We start from the raw sequence: 15,883 nt of genomic DNA, 5'->3' as shown, positions 1-15,883 counted from the left end.
TTTGGGTACCTATCACCTTTGGGACTACTTTCATAGCATAAGCCAACTACCAAGTCACGCACTGCTGTGCTCTAAAAGATATAAGTGAAGCACATAGAGCAAAAGTATCTAGCTCAAAAGATATAAGTGAAGCACTATGAGCATTCTAGCAAAATCACGATGAGTGCATGTCTCTCTCTCAAAAAAAGGTGTGCAGCAAGGATGACTGTGACAAAACAAAAAGAAAAGACCGCTACCATATAAAACGATCCAACCAAAACACATATCATGTGGTGAATAGAAATATAGCTCCAAGTAATGTTACCGATGGATTGAAGACGAAAGAGGGGATGCCTTCCCGGGGCATCCCCAAGCTTAGGCTTTTTAGTGTCCTTGAATTTGGCTTGCATGCCTTGGGCATCCCCAAGCTTGAGCTCTTTCCACTCCTTATCTCATCGTCCATGAGAACATCACCCAAAACTTGAAAACTTCACAAAACAAAACTTAAACAGAAACTCATGATAACATTAGCACAAGAAAACAAACTACTACTTCTTTCGATACTCTAGCAAACTTGAATTCTATCTATATTGGTGTTGGGATACTGTATTCTCACTTTTTCATGGCTAGTACCCCCCGATACTAACCATAGTTTCATCAAAACAAGCAACCAACTCAACAAAAACAGAATTTGTCAAAAACAGACCAGTCTGTAGCAATCTCTATACTTCGTGTACTTCTGCTACCTCAAAAAATCTGAAAAATTATGACTGCATGGGCAAAAGGCATATCAACCAGAAGCAAAAAGTATCAACTCAAAACTCTTTCTGAATAGAAATGAAAAATCATCTCGTGAGCGAACAGTTTCTATCTTTTTCTAGCAAGATCAAACAACCATCACCAAGACTAGTCATAAAGGTTTTGCTTGGCTCAAACACAAAAAGAAACACAAAAAAAACAATCAAAACAGAATTATGATGGTGTGGACACAACAAAACAGAAAGAAAAATATAAATTCATTGGGTTGCCTCCCAACAAGCGCTATTGTTTAACGCCCTTAGCTAGGCATAAAAGCGATAGAATCACGTATCGTCGTCTTTGGTGCTCAAACCATAAGTGGCCCTCATCATGGATTCATAAGGCAATCTCATTTTCTTTCTAGGAAATTGTTCCATGCCCTCACTTAAAGAAAATTGAAATCTAATATTCCCTTCCTTCATATCAATGATAGCACCGATAGTCCTTAGGAAAGGTCTACCAAGAATAATAGGGCATGTAGGACTGCAATCAATGTCAAGCACAATGAAATCCACGGGTACATAGTTCCTATTTGCAATAATAAGAACATCATTGATCCTTCCCATGGGTTTCTTGACAGTAGAATTAGCAAGATGCAAATTAAGAGAACACTCTTCCATCTCATTAAAACACAGAACATCACATAAAGACTTTGGAATCGCGGAAACACTAGCACCCAAATCACACAAAGCATTGCATTCATAGTTTTTGATTTTGATTTTGATGGTAGGTTCCCACTCATCATGAAGCTTTCTAGGGATAGAGACTTCCAATTCAAGTTTCTCTTCAAGAGATTTTATCATAGCTTCAATGATATGATCGGTAAAGGCCTTGTTTTTTTGCTATAAGCGTGTGGAGAGTTTAACATGGATTGCATCAAGGAAATGCATTCAATCAAGGAGAAACTATCATAACTGAATTCCTTGAAATCCATGGTAGTAATTTCATTACTACTCAAAGTTTTAATATCTTCTAGTCCACTTTCAATGCTTTTAGCATCAAGATAGATGGACTCCAAATCATTGGGGCACTTTTCAACCAAAGTGGATTCATATCCAACCCCATAATCATTAGGTTTGACACAATAAGACAAAGATTCAATGGGAGTCACACCAAGCACTTTAAGATCTTCGTGATTCTTATCACGAGAACACGCCTTTTTAAGCCATTCATGTCTAGCACCAATCATGGAAACACGCATAGCTTTCAAAGTTTCATCCATATTGATCTTGGGAGGAGCACATCTAACTTTCAAAGCATCAACATCACTAGACATTCTATCAACGCTCTTAGCCAAATCGTCAATTTTGAGTAGTATTTCCTCTATGGATGCATTAAAAATCTTTTGAGAGTTGATGAACTCTTTGATATTACTCTCTAGATTAGAGGGTAATCTATTGTAATTTCCATGAGTATTGATGTAGGAGTTGCCAAAGTTATTAGAGGAGTTACTAGGAAAAGGCCTAGGAACATAGTTTCATCGAAAAGCATTGTTGTTGCCAAAATTATTCCTACCAACAAAATTAACGTCCAAGCTAGCGTTGGTACTCTCAATCAAAGAAGACAAGGGCATATCATTAGGATCTAAAGGAGCACTTCTGCTAGATACCAAATTCATTAACTCATCCATCTTAGCACTCAACGAGTTAATTTCTTGTATAGCGTGTACCTTCTTACTAGTAGGTGACCTTTCAGTGTGCCACTGAGAGTAATTCGTCATGATGTTGTCTAGGAGCTTTGTGGCTTCCCTAACGTGATTTCCATGAACGTTCCACCTGAGGTGGAGTCCAAGATATTTCTAGCCGCGAAATTCAAGCCAACATAAAAGATTTGAATAATCATCCAAAGACTCAAGCCATGATCGGGACAATTTGTAATCATCAATTTCATTCTCTCCCAAGATTGTGCAACATGTTCATGATCAAGTTGCTTGAAATTCATGATATCATTACGGAGAGAGATGATATTAGCCGGTGGAAAATACTTGGATATATAATCATCTTTGCACTTATCCCAAGAATCGATACTATTTTTGGGCAAAGAAGAAAACCAAGTTTTTGCGCGATCTCGCAACGAGAAAGGAAAAAAGCTTTAATTTAATCACATCATTATCCACATCTTTCTTCTTTTTCATATTGCAAAGCTCAATGAAGGTATTGAGATGGGATGCGGCATCTTCACTACGAAGGCCGGAGAATTGCTCGTTCATAACAAGATTCAGCAAAGCAGCATTGATTTCATATGACTCCGCACTAGTGGCGGGAGCAATCAGAGTACTAATAAAACCATTATTATTAGTATTTGAGAAGTCACAAAGTTTGGTGTTTTCATTCATGGTGACTTCGGCAAGCAAGCAAGCACACAAGCTAACAAAGAGCAAGCGAGAAAAAGTCCGAACGAAAAGGAAAACGGAAAAGGCAAATGAAAAAGGCAAATTGTGAAGTGGGGGAGAGGAAAACGAGAGGCAACTGGCAAACAAAGTAAATGCAAGAGATGAGTTTGCGACACCTACTTGGATGAGTTCTTGACTTGATATCCCTCCCCGATAACGGCGCCAGAAATTCTTCTACTACGGCAACAAAACTCCTTCCCCGGCAACAGCGCCAGAAATTCTTCTTGCTACTTCTCAAACAACAGCGTGAGAAATTGGCACGTTGACGAAGACTTGCTTGCGTTGGTTCTTGCCTAGAAGAGGAAAGGGTGATGCAGCACAGGAGCAGTAAGTATTTCCCTCAGTTTGAGAACCAAGGAATCGATCCAGTAGGAGAGTCTCGTCAAGTCTAGAGTACCTCTGCAAACACAAACGAGCTTGCACCCAACGCTATAAAGGGGTTTGCAAAGTGAGATCTGAAGGCGGAAAGCGCAACAAAGTAAAAAGAGTAAGGCTGAAAATATGGTGTGGAGTAGACCCCGGGGCCATAGTGTTCACTATAGGCTTCTCTCAAAATAGCAATTGATAGAACCGCGTAAATTCATGACGATATCTAAGGCAGTGATCATACATATAGCCATCACGTCCGAGACAAGTAGACCGATACTTTCTGCATCTACTACTATTACTCCACACATCGACCGCTATCCAGCATGCATCTAGTGTATTGAGTTTATGACGAACAGAGTAACGCCTTAAGCAAGATGACATGATGTAGAGGGATAATATCAAACCAATGATGAAAACCCATCTTCTTACCCTTGATGGAAACAACATGATGCATGCCTCGCTACCCCTTTTGTCACTGGGTGAGGTCACCGCACGGTATGAACCCAAAATCAAGCACTTCTCCCATTGCAAGAATCATAGATTTAGTTGGCCAAACAAAACCCACAACTCGAAGAGAATTACAAGGATATGAAATCATGCATAAGAGATATCAGAAGAAACTCAAATAAGATTCATAGATAATCTGATCATAAATCCACAATTCATCGGATCTCGACAAACACACCGAAAAAGAAGATTACATCGGATAGATCTCCATGAAGATCATGGAGAAATTTGTATTGAAGATCCAAGAGAGAGAAGAAGCCATCTAGTTACTAGCTATGGACCCGTAGGTCTATGGTGAAGTACTCACGCATCATCGGAGAGGTAATGGCGTTGATGAAGAAGCCCTCCGTATCCGAATCCCCCCTCCGGCAGGGCACTAGAACGTGCCCCAGATGGGATCTTGCGGAGACAGAAGCTTGCGGCGGCGGAAAAGTACTTTCGATGATCTCCTGATTTTTTATAGATTTTTAGGGAATATGTAGGCACAAAACCTAGGGCAAAGGAGCCTCACGGAGCCGACAAGCCTGGTGGCTGCGGGCCCCCCTGGCCGTGCCGTGGGTGCTTGTGGGGTCCCTGGTGGCCCCCCTGCCCCGATTCTCCGGCTCCCCGATCTTTTTCTATTCCGGAAAAAATCTTTTTGGCTGTTTCATTCCATTTCGACTCCGTTCAAAATCCTCCTCTGAAAGGGGTCGCGGCCTCCCCCTTCCCACGGGGAGGGGGCTTGTGGGGCCCCTGGGGACCTCCTACCTTGGCTCTCAAGTCTCCTGATCTTCTTCCATTACAGAAAAAATCTTTTCGGGGATTTTATTCCGTTTGGACTCTGTTTCAAAATCTCCTCTGAAAGGGGTCAAAAACATGGAAAAAACAGGAACTGGCACTTGGCACTGAGTTAATAAGTTAGTCCCAAAAAATATATAAAAGGCATGCAAAACATCCAAAGTTTGACAAGATTATAGCATGAAACCATCAAAAATTATAGATACGTTGGAGACGTATTAGCCGCCACCAAAGAGTCATCTGTTGTGGGCGAGTCTCGGGACGCAGAGGGGCACTCAGAGGTAAATGATTTTTTCCTTCTTATTTTAAGACAGCCTGTACTCAAGGGTTGTCGTTTCCATTTTATAGGATGATGACATGGAGAGCCAAGATGAAGACATCGAGGTAATTTCCATTTCTTCTGACTCAAATTCTTCTCCTCCTAGGCCGGCAAGGCGAATTTGTAGAAAAGTTCCCCTGTCTCACCCAGACGCTCATCTTGATCCCAATTTGCTTTTGAAGAAGGCGAGTTTAACACCAAAACGTCACACTCGAAGCCATTCTGGTGATCTCTTGTCTAGGTTTCCTGAGAAGGCCGACCGCAAGCGACAAAGCGAGGTATGTGTTATACTAAATGTCCTTTACTGTGCGGATGATTCTCGTGACTTACACAATATTTTAAATCTTATGTACAATAGGTTTCACCTCCTTCATCTAGCGACTCAGCTGCTTCGGCTCTTCCCCTTTAATCCGCATCCAGGGGTAAGTCCACTTGCCAACATGTTCTTTGGATGCCAATGTTTCTATTTTAACATAATTACCACCCCTTGTAGGGCTCAAGCAAAGAAGAGGAAAACCGGCGAGTCATCATCCATTCTCAACATGGCTCACACAATAGGAATAAGTACTTCCATCCTAGAAGCTCAAGATGAGCTGGCTGAGACTCACGCCGAAGCTCCTAATGACTTCCCTGATATCCAGGATGAGCTACCAAGCCCGCAAAAGGAAACAACTGAAAATCCCAATGCAGCAAGCCCTCAAAAGGCGGCTGAAGACGTGATACGTGACCTAGATCCAGTCTTCATTGTTGGAACAGGTTACTCTAAACCTGCATCTGTAGTGTTGACCAAGCATGCACCCAAGGATGCCCCAATCCTTGTAGAGAAGGGCATGAACAAATTGAAGCTTCCCAACTTTGAGAAGCTGGAGTTTGATGAATTACATTCTGGCTTTTTGAGTCGCGTGGAGACGAGTCATGAAATGGAAAAAAGCCTGGTTAATATGATGAATAGAAAACATGAGGTATGATACCTGTTATCCTCCTTCATATGTACTCACTATAGGAATCAGCTTCTTTGCTGTCTGCCATCACAGACGGCAAAGACTAAATCCTGGACGGCAAAGACAATACCACAAACGGCAAAGATTCTCACGGCCGGCAAAATTTCTGCGTCAGCCTACGATGACATCGTACCTTCTTTGCCGTCTGTCCCCACAAAGCGGACGACAAAGATCTTTGTCATCAGCTTTCCATCGGAGCAGTCGGCAAAGTGCTCGAGACGGCAGCCGACAGGCTTTGCCTCCGTTAGGGGTTAACGGAGGCTTTGTCGTCTGCCTCCCCCTTATTCTTTGCCATCTGCCTCCCCCTTATTCTTTGCCATTTGCCTCCCCCTTATTCTTTGTCGTCTGTCTCCTCCTCCTCCCCCCTCCACTCTTTGCCGTCTGCCTCCTCCTCCTCCCCACCTTGGAGGCAGACGGCAAAGAGCCTATATAGACACCCTAGGATGCACAGCTGGGTGCCATGTGGCACCATTGCCATCAGCCAGCTGATGGCACAGGTCTTTGCCATCAGCTGGCAGACGGCAAAGAGCCCATATAGTACCTGTTTTTTTGTTTTATATTATTTCGCAGCACACACACACACACACACACACACATATATATATATATATTTGACAGCACATTTATATAATTCACCACACATATATGATATATAGTTCACCACACATATACTTGCCAACACATATATATAATTCACCACACATATATGATATACATATAAATCAATGTACATCCCCATATATCGAAAGAACCAACATACAAAGTATTGCACTGTTTATCCATATATACATATACATATAGTTCGACATTGTTCATCAACTCAAATGAAAACTAGATGATATACATATAAAGTTCATCCATCGACATTGTTCAACTCCATGAATGCCAGCTTCCATGCATGTAATATATCCAATCTGCAAAAATGTGAATAAGGAAGTCAGAAGAAGAACAAAATATGATGTTATTCAGCTAATTATGCCATTTTTAGCGGAAAACAAGCTAAGAATATAATATTCATGAGCAAACCAAGGTTCTTATGCCATTTTTAGCTTATTATGGCATTTTGGAGCTAAATGGGTTAATTATGTCATTGTTTGGGAAATCAAAGCAAGGATAATACGAAAGAGGAGAAGAAAGAGGAGGAGGAGGAGAAGAAGAAGAAATCAAGAAGAAGGAGGAGAAGGAGGAGGAGGAGGAGGAGGAGGAGAAGGACTAGAAGGTCCTTGGCCTTCTCCTCCTCCTTCTTCTTCTCCTTCTTCTCTTCATCTTCTTCTTTCTTTCTTTCTTTTCATTTTTCCTATTTATTCTCCTCTTCTCCTCTCGTTGAAGGTAAATTACCTAATTATGTCTTTTTGGAGCTATATGGGCTAACTATCCCATTTTAGAGGAAAACAAGCTAAGAATATAATATTCATGAGCTAACCAAGGTTCTTATGCCATTTTGAGCTTATTATGGCATTTTGGAGTTAAACGGGCTAATTATGTCATTGTTGGGGAAATTAAAGCAAGGATAATATGAAATAGGAGAAGAAAGAGGAGGAGGACGAGAAGAAGAAGAAATCAAGAAGGATAAGGAGGAGGAGGAGAAGGACTAGAAGGTCCTTGGCCTTCTCCTCGTCCTCCTTCTCCTTCTTCCCTTCTTCTTCTTCTTCTTCTTCTTCTTCTTTCTTCTCATTTTGCCTATTTCTTCTGCTCTTCTCCTCTTGTTGGAGCTAAATTACCTAATTATGTCTTTTTGGAGCTAAATGGGTTAATTATCACATTTTAGAGGAAAACAAGCTAAGTATATAATATTCATGAGCTAACCAAGGTTGTTATGCCATTTTGAGCTTATTATGGTATTTTGGAGCTAAATGGGCTAATTATGTCATTGTTGGTGAAATTAAAGCAAGGGTAATATGAAAGAGGAGAAGAAAGAGGAGGAAGAGGAGCAGAAGAAGAAATGAAGAAGGAGGAGAAGGAGGATAAGGAGGAGGAGGAGAAGAAGGAGAAGGTATTTTTCTTCTCTTCTTCTCTTCTTCTTCTTCTTCTTCTTCTTTTTCATTTTTCCTATTTCTACTCCTCTTATCCTCTTCTTGGAGCTAAATGATCTAATTATGTCTTTTTGGAGCTATATGGGCTAATTATGCCCTTTTAGAGGAAAACAAGCTAAGAATATAATATTCATGAGCTAACCAAGGTTCTTATGCCATTTTGAGCTTATTATGGCATTTTGGAGCTAAATGGGCTAATTATGAGTTCTTCTCTTCTTCTCTTCTTCTTCTTCTCTTCTTCTTCTCTTCTTATCTTCTTCTTTTCTTCTTCTCCTTATTATTATCTTCTCTTCTTCTTCTTCTTCTTCTTCTTCTTCTCCTCCTCCTCTTCTCCTCTGCTCCTCCTCCTCCTGTTCTTCTTCTTCCTCTTCTTTCTATTAAGCTAACTAACTAACTAACCTAACTAACTAAGCTAACTAAACCTATCGCTAAACCTATATAGCACTACAACAAAAAAATAACAAAAACGGAATCTATATCACTAAGTAACTAAAATATAGCTCCTTCTTTTCCTTTCTCCTCTTCCTTCTTCTCCTCCTCCTCCTCCTCTTCTTCTTCTTATCATCCTCCTCTCCTCTACTACTCTTCTTCTACTCTTCTCTTTTTCTTCTTCTTCTTCTTTCTCTTCTTCTTCTTCTTCTTCCTTTTATTCCTCTTCTTCTTCTTCTTCTCATTCTTCTTTTCTTCTTCTCCTCCTCCTCTTCTTCTTCATTTTCTTCTCATCTTGCACTAACCGAATTAACCTAAACTAGTAGTAACCTAATAAACTAACTATCTAAATTAACTATCTAATTTAAAAGAAAAAAACTGAAAAATAGGGTACCGGAGGCACTCACCGAAGTTGGGGATGGTCGGTGAGGGGAGGGGCGTCGCCGGGAACCGGTGAGGGGAGGGGCCTCCGCAGGGATCGGCTGAGGGGAGGGGCAGCACTGGGGTAGGTGAGGGGAGGGGGAGGCGCAGGGGGTGGCGCAGGGAGCCGGTGAGGGGAGTTGGCGGCGCCGGGGCAGGTGAGGGGAGGGGGCGGCGCAGGGGGTGGCGCAGGGGTCGGCGTAGGGGGCGGCGCAGGGATGGCCGGCCGCCAGTGGTGCAGGAGGGAGGCGCGCACGACGGTGGAGAGAGAGACAGAGTGGGGAGTGGGGTAGTGGAGCGAGGGGCTAGGGGGAGACGGCCGTTATAGGGACGTCAGCTTTGCCGTCTGCCCCCGGACGGCAAAGGGCCCCACGGCTGATGGCAAAGGCTAGGCGGACGGCAAAGAGCCCGTCCATTGGACCTGGCCAGGCCCAAGGTCTAGTGGGACCCATCTGCCCTCTTTCCCGTCTGCCCTAGGTCTCTTTGCCGTCCGCAGGTAGACGGCAAAGCCCTGGCCGATGGCAAACATTTTGTTTACCATCACTGAGCCCTTTACCGTCCGCTTTAGGTCAGCTGACGGCAAAGATCTTCTTTGCCATCAGCCAGCAGACGCCAAAGAGCTGGCTGATGGCAAATTACTAGATTCAAGTAGTGACTCCCATTAGCCCTCCAAAGGGCGAGTCGTCTTTGACGAGTCGAGCTTTGTACAAATTTTCAGCCTGCGGGCCGGGTCATCTTCTTTAAGGTGAGTCGCGTCTTTAGTTTTTTTTGAAGAAAGCTTCAACTTGTAGCCCCCAAGGGCCGTGTCATCTTCTTGAAGATGATCCGGGTATTTAGTTTATATTTGAAGAAAGCTTCAACCTGTAGCCTCCAAGAGCCGGGTCATCTTCTTGAAGATGATCCGGGTCTTTAGTTTATATGTGAAGAAAGCTTCAACCTGTAGCCCCCAAGGGCCGGGTCATCTTCTTGATGATGATCCGGGTCTTTAGTTTATATTTGAAGAAAGCTTCAACCTGTAGCCTCCAAGGGCTGGGTCATCTTCTTGAAGATGATATGGATCTTTAGTTTATATTTTAAGAAACTTTCAACCTGTAGCCCCAAGGGCCGGGTCATCTTCTTGAAGATGATCCGGGTCTTTAGTTTATATTTGAAAAAAGCTTCAACCTGTAGCCCGCAAGGGGCGGATCATCTTCTTGAAAATGAGTCGGGTCTTGCTTTAAGGTATTACGACGGAAAAATTGAATCGGAGATTAGCTCCCAAGTGTCAGGGATATTGCTCGCAATCTGCATGAAACTTGTTATAACCGTCTGGTGTTTGCAGGAATCATTGAACCAGGCCGACTCAACCGTGTCCGGCCTGAGGCAAAGCTTAGCGTAGTAGCAAGATGCTCGAGCTAAGTTTGAAGAGAAGCTCCGCCTTGCATTGGTTGACATTGAGAAGATGAAGGTGGATCACAAGGAGCTGGAAGCAAAAGCCGAAGCTGAGCGAGCCACCTTGCTGAAAAGGGTGATCAAGCTGAGGAACAAACGAAGGTCGCCGTGCAGGAACTAACCGGGCTGAAACTTAATATCTCCAAAATGGCTAATGCCATGTTTGGTAAGTATCTGCCACTATCCTTACTTCCAAAGTCGTGTTGTACAACATTTCGGCAACTTATGATTGTGTACCCTTGCTGTAGATCCTCGATCCGCCAATCTCCATGATGATTGTGTATTGAAACTGAAGGCAATATATACCTTAATAGAGCAACTCTATACTGGCGGCGTGATGGCAATTAACGCCGTTATGGGCGACAAGGAGCCCGTAAAGTCAATAAAGTATATGCTGGGATGCTTGTCCATGCTGCCACCACAGATTGAAGAACTAAAAAGATTAGCCGCCCGGAAAGGAGTACTGACCACCCTGAGTCGGTGCTTAGCTTATGCTCCAGAGTATAAGCCGGAGGAGATAACTGGGGGATTTCCAGAATACAAAGATGACGAGTCAGAATATACTGAAGAGGATTACCATCACTGTGTGATGGAATCTCGCTTCGCGGCGACTCAAGTGGCAGCAACTCTGGACTTAACCAAGTATCAGGCGGCTTATAGTGAGCACAACAAGCGTGTTACTTCTCCCTCTTATGAAATCACAGTTCTGACTCCGCAGCGCCGTAAGCATCCTTTTGACTCTGATGCTGACCCGTCCACCATCTTGACCGACGAGGCTGAGTTTCATGCCTTAACCAATTGCAATTGGAAAAGGGCTGACTTACAGATCCAAGATGGCAAAAGCTCGATGCAGGATAATCACGAGGCCACTTGAACAAGGTGTCACTTGAAGACCGCCCATGGAGATCAATTCAGAAAATCCAGTGTCGGGTCATGTAGCATTTGATGGCCTTATAAGCCATGTAATAGGTTAGAGATGAAAACAGTATTGTGTTGCACCGTACCTTTGTTGACTGTGAAGTCTCACCCTTTTGTTACTATGAGCCGCCTTACTAGGTGTTTTTCCATGTCTTTTGCAAAATAATTATTCTTCATGTGGTTAGAAAATAAATAATGAGCCGGCTCAATGAGATGCGTCGGCTTAAGATGAGTTTTCAAAAACTCTAACTATACTACAAAGATACTTTGTAGCCATAAAGGTTGCCGGCTCAATGAGTCACGGCAGGGTAGGATGAGCTTGCAAGGCTCTAGTGCTACCCCAGAGAGGGTTTTGCAACAGCCTTAGTTGTTTAGAGCTGCTGATCACGCGCGAGTCAAGCTTCAGTGCAGCAGGTTCAGTGAACCCATGGTTTGTCTATTTTCCATATGCAGGCTCCCGCAGGCACCCTTCATGTTTTAACCAAGGCAAGTTCGGGGTCCAGAACTGGATTGACTCACCAAGAGTACATGGGACCATAGGGCGATTCGCCAAACATACAATACTGTATAACCATTGTAATGTGTAAATTTTTCGCTGGCCAAGAGGTTATTCAGGATGAATTCGGTGAGTAGAAGCCCCCAAGTGACCTATGATTAGGGAAAAGTCGGACATAGGATTGCAGAAGCGTTTACGCTCTTACTGCAAAACGACTTGGGAACTAGTAGCCCCCAAGTAAGCCGACTTAATTCTTGAAACCATATAAGGCGCCCATATTTGAACCGTGCAACGTGGCAACTTTGGTCCTCTTTGGATTACAGTATCCAGTTTTGAAATAAGTGCAGCGTGGCGACTTATGCTCTTTGATACTGATAGCGTCCATGCTTGGACGGCTTGTGAAACAATAAAGACGCATGCTCTCAAGAAGCTCGAACGGCACATGCCCCGAATTTCGTGGGCGCCGGCTTTATTGCTATATATATATAAACAAAGTACAAGGAATAAACTATGTACAATGATAATGACCCAATGGATCTAAGTGTAATAAGGCCGCAAGTGGGCAATGTTCCAAGGTCGGGTTGTTTCAACATCTGTTGTTGGCCTATCTGGACGAAGATCCACCAGGCAGTAAGAATCTTTATGAAGACTTTTGCTGACGACAAACGGCCCTTCCCATGGGGGGATAACTTATGCATACCAGTATGATCTTGAATCAATCGGAGCACTAAGTCGCCCTCCTGAAGGACTCAGCTTCTGATTCGGCGGCTATGTTAGCGTCGCTAGTCTTGTTCGTAAATCACCGACCGTGCTGCTGCTAGGTCATGCTCCTCCTCCAAAGCATCCAACGAATCTTGACGCGCCATCTCATTGTCCTCCTCAACATAAGCAGCGACTCGCGGTGAGTCGTGCCTAATGTCACTTGGTAAAACCGCCTCGGCTCCGTAGACCAAGAAAAAGGGCGTGTAACTAGTGGATCTGTTAGGGGTAGTCCTTATGCTCCACAGAACAGAAGGGAGCTCTTTAACCCAACAACCCGGGTTGTGTTCCAGAGGAACCATGAGTCGCGGCTTGATCCCTCGCAAGATTTCTTGATTCGCCTTTTCCGCCTATCCATTGGATTGGGGATGCGCAACCACACAGACATCAAGACGGATGTGCTCTTTTTTACAAAATTCTTGCATGGCGCCTTTGGATAAATTAGTACCATTATCAGCGATGATACTATCAGGATACCCGAAGCGGAAAATCAGCTTTTTGAGGAACTTGACGGCCGTATCTGCACCGCAACTGCTAACTGGCTCTACTTCAACCAACTTGGTAAATTTGTCAACCGCCACTAGTAGGTGAGTATTTTTGTTGGAAGACATCTTGAAGGGACCAACCATGTCGAGCCCCCAGACCGCAAAAGCCATGTAATTGGGATCATCCGCAACTCTTGAGTAGGCACATGCAACTGACGCCCAAATTTTTGACACCCGTCACATCTGCGCACTATGTCCTCAGCATCTGCGTGAGCCATCAACCAATAGAATCCATGCCTAAAAGCCTTGGACACCAAACAGCATGACCCGGCATGATGACCACAATCGCCAGCGTGGATCTCATTAAGGATCACACGTCCTTCTTCGGGCAAGACGCATCTTTGAAAGATTCCAGAAGTGCTTCGTTTGTGCAACTCGCCCTTATGTATGACCATGGACTTGCATCACCGGATAATTTGGCGGGCCAGCAACTCATCAGTAGGTAACTCGCCACATGCCAAATAAGCCATGTACGGGACCGCCCAATCCGGAGTGGCATGAAGAGCCGCCACAAGTTGAGACTCCGGGTCAAGGACCTCTATATCCTCTTCAGAAGGCAATTTCACTAATGGGTTATGCAAAATATCCAAAAATACATTGGGAGGAACCGGCTTGCGCTGCGACCCGAGTCGCGAAAGCGAATTAGCTGCTTCGTTGAGCCGGTGATCAGTATGATCAACTTGATAACCATGAAAGTTACCCGCCACGTCTGATACAACACGTCTGTAAGCCGCCATCAAAGGATCCCTGGAATCCCACGTTCCGGAAACTTGTTGCGCCACCAGATCCGAGTGTCCCAACCAACTAACTCGGCTGAGGTTCAACTCTTTGGCGATCCTAAGCCCATGGAGCAAAGCTTCGTACTCTTCTGCAATGTTAGTACATGGGAACATGAGCCGGAGGACGTAGGAAAACTTGTCACCCTGCGGGAAAGTTAGTACCATGCCAGCCCCCGAGCCTTCGAGCTACCTAAACCCGTCAAAGTGTATAGTCCAATATGTGTGATCAGGTTTGTCTTCTGGAATCTACAGCTTGGTCCAATCGTTGATGAAATCCACTAAGGCCTAAGACTTGATGACCGTGCGGGGCATATACTTACACGTGGTGAGGACAAAGCTCGATAGCCCACTTAGCAATCCTCTCGGTTGCTTCACGGTTTTGTATGATGTCGCCAAGTGGCGCGAAACTGACCACCATGATCGGATGCTCCTGGAAGTAGTGCTTCAGCTTCCGACTTGCCATGAAGATCCCGAAAACCAGGTTCTGCCAGTGTGGATAACGTTGTTTGGAGAGGGTTAAAACTTCGCTAACAAAGTATACTGTCCTCTGGACCGGATACTCCTTTCCTTATTCTTTGCGCTCAACAACCACTACCACACTTACTGCTTTAGAGTTAGCAGCAATGTACAGGAGCATAGGCTCTTTGTCAATGGGAGCGGATAAAATGGGCGGCTCAGCCAATTGCTTCTTCAAGGCCTCAAAGGCTTCGTTAGCTGCGTCCGTCCACACAAAACGTTCTGTTTTCTTGAGCAGCTGATAAAGGGGAATGGCCTTCTCCCCAAGGTGACTTATGAAACGACTCGAAGCCACAATACGACCCACCATACGCTGACTTGGTTGATATTGGTCGGCTTGCCAAGTGAGGTAATCGCCTTAATTTTGTCCAAGTTGGCCTCAATGCCTCGCTGTGACACCAAGAAGCCCAATAACTTCCCCGCATGGACACCGAAGGCACACTTGGTCGGGTTAAGCTTCATCTGATACACGCGGAAGTTGTCAAACGTTTCTTTGAGATCCTCCAGAAGTGATTCTTTCTTCTGGGATTTCACCACTATGTCATTAACATAGGCATGAACGTTGCGTCCAATCTGGTTGTGTAGGCAATTCTGGATACAGTGCTGATAAGTCGGCCCTGCACTCTTGAGCCCAAATGGCATGGAGACATAGCAAAAAGCGCCAAAGGGAGTTATGAAGGACGTCTTCTCCTGATCCTCCAAAGACATCTTGATCTGGTGATAACCTCAGTATGCATCCAAAAAACGCAATCGCTCGCAACCCATCATAGAGTCGATGATTTGATCGATACGAGGGAGAGCAAAAGGGTCTTTCAGGCAGGCCTTGTTAAGGTCAGTGTAGTCAATGCACATACGAAAGGTGCCATTCTTCTTGAGGACCAAAACTGGATTGTCCAACCACTCTGGGTGAAAAACCTCCACAATGAACCCAGCAGCCAAGAGTCGAGCTACCTCTTCTCCGATTGCTTTACGCCATTCCGCGTTGAAATGACGAAGGTACTGCCGAACCGGCTTCATCTTGGGATCTATATTAAGGTGGAGCTCAGCAATATCTCTCGGTACACCTGGCATGACAGAAGGTTTCCATGCAAAGATGTCCCGATTCTCACGGATAAATTCGATGAGTGTGCTTTCCTATTTGGGATCCAGACCCGTCCCAATAGTGAATTGCTTGGAAGAGTCGCCACGCATGAAATCAACCAGCTTAGTGTCATCTGTAGGCTTGAACTTAAGGGGCGGCTCTGAATCGATTCTGGGCTTCTTGAGTGGGTTCATGTCCGCCGGGTCAACATTGGCTTGATGAAACTTGAGTTCCTCAGCTGTGCAAACCGACTCAGCATAAGCGACATCTCCTTCTTCGCACTCTTGAGCTATCTTCTGATCTCCACTTATCGTGATGGTTCCTTTAGGGCCTG

Source organism: Hordeum vulgare, chromosome 7H (assembly GCF_904849725.1).
Source record: "Hordeum vulgare subsp. vulgare chromosome 7H, MorexV3_pseudomolecules_assembly, whole genome shotgun sequence".
NCBI lineage: Eukaryota > Viridiplantae > Streptophyta > Magnoliopsida > Poales > Poaceae > Hordeum > Hordeum vulgare.
Note: the sequence above shows the minus strand (reverse complement) of the source record.